General features: G+C 37.3%; 1 pseudogene; it reads left to right on the top strand.

The window, feature by feature from the left end:
* The first annotated feature begins 716 nt into the window (after positions 1–716).
* LOC104220976 (probable rRNA-processing protein EBP2 homolog) lies at positions 717–1,986 on the top strand (annotated as a pseudogene).
* Positions 1,987–8,153: the final 6,167 nt, after the last annotated feature.

Raw genomic sequence — 8,153 nt, 5'->3', positions numbered from 1 at the left:
GACGCACTGAAAGAAAAGAAAAAGAAAAAACAAGTAAGTAACAGAGAAATAAGTTTTTAATGTATTTATGGATGGGATAAATGTAGCTAGAATTGTGGGATTACCCAAATTTTTGGTTAAGCAAATATATTGAATATTTATTTTTCTAACCATGATTAGGACCTTGATTTTGGTTAGTCAAATCTCAACCTTTATTTTTTAACCATGACATGTGGCTCCCATCTAAATAGGAACTTGGGGAAATGGAGAGGAGTTAAATCCATACTTTATCTATTACTAAACTTGCATAGTAAAAAAAGGGGGTTAAAATAGACCAACTAATAAGCGGCATAATACACTTTCTAAATCGGGTAGCTTAGTCATTAGTTAAATGGAATCATTAAGGCTTCCCGCTTATAATATAATATAATAGGTAAAAATCCCTATAATATAATATGATATGATGATATTATACTCTCTCTGTTTTAATTTATGTGAACCTGTTTGATTGGGTACGGAGTTTAAGAAAAAAATGAAGACTTTTGGAATTTGTGGTCCTAAACAAGTCCAAATGGGGTCCAGAGTATTTGTGTGGTTATAAAAGCTTCTCATTAAGGGTAAAGTTGTAATTTTAAGCTAAATTGTTACCAAATTTAGAAAGGGCTCATTCTTTTTGGAACGGACCAAAAAGGAAATAGGTTTACATAAACTGGAACACAGGGAATATTAATTTTTTTCATGTCTAATAGTGACACCGCTTACAAAATTTTCTGTGTACGCCACTGCTACTACATAATGTTATTAACTGACTGAGATTCATTCTTATATCTCCTGCAATCTTTCTGTCCACTAAGGTTATCGTTATCATAAAGCGAGTGGAACACAAATGACGTTGGACGAGGAAATGAATGCTATTCATGAGGAATCCGAGCCAGAATCAGAATCATCAGAAGACCAAGAAGTTGTAAAATTGACTGAACCTTCAAAAAATGTCGTATACAGCATGGAAGGTTTGCTTGATAAGCTAAGAGAAATCAGTTGGCCTGATGGTTTGGATTGGATGCACAAGCTTGGTGTCCACAGGGAGGAGCAAGAAGATGTGGATGTGAGCGATGATTTGGCGAGGGATCTCTCTTTCTACATGCAAGCGTTGAAGTGTGTCCGCCAAGCGTATCTGATGTTTCATTCTATGGGACATCCTTTTCTGAGGCCCTCGGATTATTTTGCGGATATGGTGAAATCTGATGCACACATGGAGAAAATCAAAGGCGTAGTCATGGAAGAGATGAGCAAGATTGAGGAGGTTGAAGAGAGGAGGAAGACAAGGGAGAACAAGAAGTTGGCGAAAGAAGTTCAGGCACAGAAAATGAGGAAAAGGGCTAAGCAGAAAAAGGAGGAGATTGAGGCCGTTAAGAAATGGAGGAAGCAAAAGGCAGCAAAGCGGGTTTGATAAAGAGAGTGTTGACAATCTTGATTTGGCTTTTGATGAAGACGGGGCGAGACCCCTTCAAAGATCGAGTAAGAAGAGGCCTAGTGTGTCTCCTGGAGATCGATTAGGAGGAAAGGCGACATTTGGTGGTAAAAAAGGAAAAGTGTCCGATAAAAAGCGGAAGAGGAGGGAATTCAAGAACTCAAAGTTTGGCATTGGTGGGAGGAAAGGTTTAAAGAAGCAGAACACTGCTGAAACGACCGATGATTTTAGAGGATTCAACTCATCTGCCAAAAAGAAAAGGGTGAAGTAAAACAAGATGATTTAAGTTAATTCCTTCTTTGTAGACTTCCATATTGATCTGGACCTTTTCAGTCATATTTTAGTCTTGCACTTAATTGGGGCATCTCTTATATAGTCAAACATCTGTATATCAGTTTCGTTTGTTCCGATATTTTTTGACTACTATGGTAAAGTGTTGTTATAGAGGACATATATTGTAACATAACATAAGAATCGGTTCCCAAAAAACTTGGCTTTTATAGTGCTTGGCTATTATAAAGGGATGTTGCTATAGAGATGTCTTACTATAGTATCACTTTTCTGCAAGTTAATGGCCTTTTTGCCTACCTTCTATGTTCAATTGCTGCATTAGCTTGTAGTCATAGTAAATTGATCCCATAAGGTCTTCAATAGTATAAATCTTCTTCCAAGGAGAGTCTGTATCCTTTTAGTCTGCCAAAAGTTTCTTATTTTCAATTCACCACCACAAGGTTTGCATTTTTCTCAGAGTTTCCATTAGTACTCGTCCTTTCATTTATGTTTAAAGAAATAGATAAACATATAGGACAAAGCCTGATAATGTAAACTGTCATTTTAGCAGTCAGAATCTAAGCTATATTGAAATGTTCAAATTCATACCCAGTCATGGAAATTCAAGTAATGTGGTTTAACATGTAAAAAGGGTTCACACAAGTTTACTAGGAACTTTAGATCAATTGTTTGAGACTGAAAGAAATTGAACTACTTATAACAACATTTGGTAGGGTGATGGTATGTATTAAAGAGTAGGTTTCATGTATAGGGGGGAGTTTATGTTTCTGCCAGCAATAGATTTATATATCTCTTAGGTATATTCTTTTGTAGAGAAGTGTTGTGTTCAACACTAATCACTGTTATAATATTACAAAGTCAGTGCCAAGTTTTGTATTGTATTACTTTTCTCTCCAGAGTAAGTTCTTGAATTGTTTTTGTTATGTACTTATGTTATTTTCGTTCATAAGGCAACGCGATGGTAAGGTTAATTTTTTGCCTATCGGGGAAAGGTTAAGTAGGCGTTTGGACATAAAAATTATAATTTTTGAAAAAAGTAGCATTTGAAGTAAAGTTGAAAAGTGATATTTGGAATTTGAAATTATGTTTCGACATGCATTTCACTTGAAAAATATTTCAGTTTTGTGAACGGGCAAAAAAATTGAAAATTTTGAAAACTCATTTTCGAAATAAATTAAAAAACTTGTAAAATTTTATGGGAAAACACATTTTGAAAGAAAAAAAAATAAAAAAGGAAATTATTTTTGTGGACAGACTGGTCCTAAATCTCTGCATGCGAACTGGTCCTAAATATTGCAGAAAAATATCATAAAATTGATTTTATCAATTACCACTTATTAAATTGTTTAATAAAAATCCATTTTCTAATGAATATTTAGCCCTTAATTAACTGCAGAAAATAAGCTTATTATATTTTTATAGCTTTCATTTAACATTTCCATGGAAAAACTTGTGCATTGACTTACTATGTATCACTCATTTGGAATTGTCCCTTTCTTTTCCTTCTTCACTAAAGATGCTATAAGTGTGATGTAGAAATAGGAAGGAACAAGTAGCCCCAGTCCAGACTTGTGCACTCACTTGAGCAATATATGGTCTATTCAACAATTACTAATGACTAAAATCAAAGTGAAACATCAACTTGAAAAAGTTTGTCCCTTGTAGCTTTCGTTTGAAATTTTCATGGAAAGACTTGTTCACTAACTTGAACTAAACAACAACAACAACAACAATAACCCAGTAAAATTTCACCAGTGGGGTCTGAGGAGGGTAGAGTGTATGCAGACTTGTGCACTGACTTGAGCAATATATGGTCTGCTCAACAATTACTAATTACTAAAATCAAAGTGAAATATCAACTTTAAAAAGTTTGTCACTTGTAGCTTTCGTTTGAAATTTCCGTGGAAAGACTTGTTCACTGACTTGAACTAAACAACAACAACAACAACCCAGTAAAATTCCATCAGTGGGGTCTGGGGAGGGTAGAGTGTACGCAGACTTGTGCACTGACTTGAGCAATATATGGTCTACTCAACAATTACTAATGACTAAAATCAAAGTGAAATATCAACTTGAAAAAGTTTGTCCCTTGTAGCTTTCGTTTGAAATTTCCGTGGAAAGACTTGTTCACTGACTTGAACTAAACAACAACCCAGTAAAATCCCACCAGTGGAGTCTAGGGAGGGTAGAGTGTACGCTAGAGCCGTCAATATGGGCTTGGCCCGTTAGGCCAGCCCAACCCGTAATTTTTTTTTTTGGCAATCCGCTAGGAAAGCGCCTAGGGCTAGTTTTTTATTAATAAAAGAAAAGAAAAATACAACAATTAGGAGAAGTACAAAAAAGGGGGACAATAGCACCGGTGTTGTTACCCATATGTCTTGGCTATATAATCACTCATCTGCGCCTCACATTGCCTTATGATGGCAGCCTCATGTAGAAGATTCATGGTGTAGCTGCCAGCAAAGTCTCACGAGGGCATATAATCTCATAGTCGTGTGGATAATTTCCAAAGGCATAGGACCAAGGCAACATAAACCGTGCTAAACCTTACCTTACTAGTCCTATTGAGGCTTTAAATAGCCTCACCTACTAGCAAGCATGTAAAAAATAAGAACTGAAAAGTACCAAATATTCAATGATCATCACAAAGTTTATAACATACTCTGTGATGATATTACAAATGAGAATACTAATATAATGGTAGAATAAAATGATGAAGGAATTAAAATGTTGTCCCTTCTTGTCCGAACTTGTAATTTCTTCAATTTGTAACTCTTTTTCATCACAATCCCAATTTTTCAAGATGTATTCAAAATTCATGATTTCTTTTTTGAACGATTGGACATTGTAGATGTAGTTGGGGCGGCCTTCTTTTGTTTGTCAACTCTCATTGGAAGTCGCCTAACATTTAAAGAATCACTAACCTTGTCATCCCAACTATTTTTACTTGTATGAGATTTCCTATTTTTTCCGCTATGCATAGGTGACAAATCACCTTTTCTTGCTGCCTCTGCCCTGTATTGATTTAGAATATCATCTTCCTCACCTTCTTCATATGTATCTCTGCCCACAAGCATCTGATTTTGCATGTCTTGAACATGTTCTTGAATTACCACATTTTTTCCATCCTGTTTATTACCCAACACTGCCTTATTTTTGTGTTGTGATATGCTTTGCATTTTGTTCCTGCTATTATTCACTCGACCATTGCTTAAAGCAGTAAGATTTAATGAGCTAGCAGGCTTTGAGCCTACCATTGCATCCAATAGCTTTCTTTCCGCTGGTGTAATAGTAGGAGTGGTTGTCACAATTTATTGTTGCCCAGAAATTGCTGTTACTGTTGATGGACGATCAACAATAGGTTTAATAACTGGATCATTTTGATTAAGCTGATGCTCCATTGCATCAAAGATTGGATTATCTGTTACAGTATGCTGCTGCCCAGATTTTATTGTAGCTACTATTTGATCAGTTGAAGCTGGGACTAATTGCTTTGTATGTGTTACTGTAGTTCGCTTCAAGCTTCCAGTTGGAGAATTTCTGGGCAAAAAAATTGGAGCATTGATGTTCAATTTGCTCTTATGACTTGTTGCTGGTCCCTCATCATATTTTGCCATTGTTAGACAGTCAAGATCTTCACCTGCACTCTCTTGATCGACCTCCTGATCAGCTTCTTCAGATGAATACCCTGCATGACCATCACCCCAATCCTCGTCTTCGTCATCCTCTTCATGTTGTTGTAACCAAAGTTTAGATTTGATCACCTTTGCTTGGATAAATTCAGCATTGTTTCCAGTTGACAAAATAAGCCGCCCAGCTTCACCTTCAAACTTGCCATAGAATTCAACTGATTGTGATGGAACATCAAATACAGAGGTATTTAATGTGACCAAAGGTTGTTTAACCAATGTGGAGTTCCTCATCATTTTATTCTGAGCATTCTTGATTATTTGTTCTACCTGAGGATTGGAAAAATGTAGTGTAGGAACATTGGAACTGTGAGCTTGGATGCCTATAAGTTAATTCCTCAAATTGTTGTTGGAGTCTTTTCGTCGAAAGCCCAAATTTTCAGCCAAGTCGTGACTGTCTTGCCCTCCTCGTTCATTAATGGGCGTTGGAACTAAATGTTTGGACATTCCACTATCAAGTACACCTTTTGCATCAATTTCAGGGTCCCCATCAGCATTAAGAACCTCAAAATTATTTGTGCTGGAACCAACATTGAAGTCAGTTCCTCGAACATTTTTATTCTGTTGTTTTGGTGAGACCTGCTTCTTTGTGGGTGTTATCCTATTTGTTACCAAACTCCAATCTCCTTCATTTTTGTTCATGTCATCTTTCTTAACATCTCCTATCACCGTCCCATTTTGATTTTCCCTCAATACGCTCTTAGTCCCAATGTTTTCGTTACCAGAGTTCTGAGCAGTAGCTGTTTTGTTAGAGTTTTTCTCTGCAGTTTTCTGCTGATCACCAGCAAGTGTGTGTGTAGCTGGTTGTTGACCTACACCTTTTGGAGAGTGTTTAACTTGTTCAACACCAACACCTTCCAATTTTTGTTGCTCTTTATGTACATCAGTAGCTGTACCTGATGCTCCAAACTGCTGTTGAACCATATCAGGCTTGTTAGAAGTATCTGCATGATCGGCAGCAGCCTTCAACGCACCAGTAGTAGCTGAGTACATCCTTGTAAAATCTGTAGAGGCAGGGATATCCTTCAACCTAGTATCACCAATTGCAGCGTTATGATTAGCACTCCTAACAGGATGTCGATCAACAGTTGCCTCCAGCTTAGAACCAACAGTAGTTGGTTCTTGTCCAGCATTTTTATTATGCTCTACAACTGCTACTGTTGCATGCTTACCCTCCAATTGTGAGCCTACATGAACTGGTCGTTTTTCATCCTTAGAAGTAATAACAGTTGAAACTTTATTCGGCTCAACACCTTCCTGTAGCCCAGGATTCATATCAAATTTGAAGCATCAATCAGTTTTTGCACGTTTAATTTCTCCACTGCTTCCACTACTGCAGCTCAATCCCAAGTTGCTTTCAAAGCAGCATTATTCACTAAAGTATTAGCTGCTTCAACATGCACTACAGTAGTACTAGTAACACCACCTATATGTGATATCTTGACTGAACTTTCACCATGTTCATGAATCCCAGTTTGATTTTCACCCATTTTCTTTTTTGCCAAACTATTTTGTTCTCCAGCAAATCGATCCCCTTCATTCACTCCCCTCTTCTCATTCAGAAGTTGACGTAAATCACCAGTGTACTTTTACCCTGTAGCTTGTTCTTGAAAAACTTCAAGTTCATCAATCACAACTGGGTTGTGAGTCTTTTTCGATATATATCGACATGTTTTCTTGTCGTGGCCCTGGTGTTTGCAACAGTTATAGTACAAAGGCATATTGTCATAAACAATTTCCTGAAACACTTCAATGATTTTTCCAGAGATTTTATCTAAGCTTTGGATCCTCACACGCTTGGGATGCTTGTTCATTAGGTCTAAGATTACCTTTACCCTCGCTGTGCTTGGTCTGGATTTAAGTTGCGTCGCTTTATCAATGGCAATAGGTTTACCAGCAGCAGAAGCGATTGATAACAACGAACACATTGCAAATAACTCCGGCGACAGAAACTACTGCCAATGCAGTTTCCTCATTTGGATTAAATCCAGTTGTCCATGGAAAGACTCTATACTGGTGTTCTTCGCCATTCCATGATAAGTAATTTACTGCACGACCTAAAGCATGTACATAATCTTCATTTTGATCGAACCTTAACAGAATTTGCCTTGGTGCGAGTGAACCTACGAGGCATCGACCTTTTGTTCCTAGATGTTTTGGCAGTAAGATTCTCAGCTCTTTGAGATCTGGTGCACCTGAGGAGAGTTTAAAAACAACAGACTGGTGTAATTCCTCCTCCATTGCAAATTCACGTCTTTCCTCCATGGTAAAACAAACAGTTGGTTCGCCATGTACATATTGAATCGATTTTAAAATTGTTTTTGTTGCAATTTGTGTTGGTGATTTGGATTGGATCTGAGCAGCATATGTTGGTTTAATAGATGGCTCTCCCACAGCAAAAGGCTGGAGAGAGGATGCAGCAGTCATGAAACTCTTCAACACTCCATTGACGTGAAGAAGCAGAAGAATCTAACCAAAAAATTCTGCGTGCTACAGTAATCGCAAAAATAAAATTAAGATCTGGAAAAATTGGTTATGAATTTGTAGATGAAACCAATTGGGGATTGTGCGCAAAGAGTAGATGCTTCTTTTGACACCAAGATTGCGACAATTCACCGCTGGATGCCGAAGTTATGGCCAGATGAATAGTGACGGAATTACTATTCACCTTCTTCCTAGAGAGAAGGAGGAGGAAGTGGGGTTTCCAGCCCGTGATTTAGTAG

The sequence above is a fragment of the Nicotiana sylvestris genome, chromosome 10 (genome assembly GCF_000393655.2).
Source record: "Nicotiana sylvestris chromosome 10, ASM39365v2, whole genome shotgun sequence".
NCBI lineage: Eukaryota > Viridiplantae > Streptophyta > Magnoliopsida > Solanales > Solanaceae > Nicotiana > Nicotiana sylvestris.
Note: the sequence above shows the minus strand (reverse complement) of the source record. Positions and strands in the feature narration are given on the sequence as shown.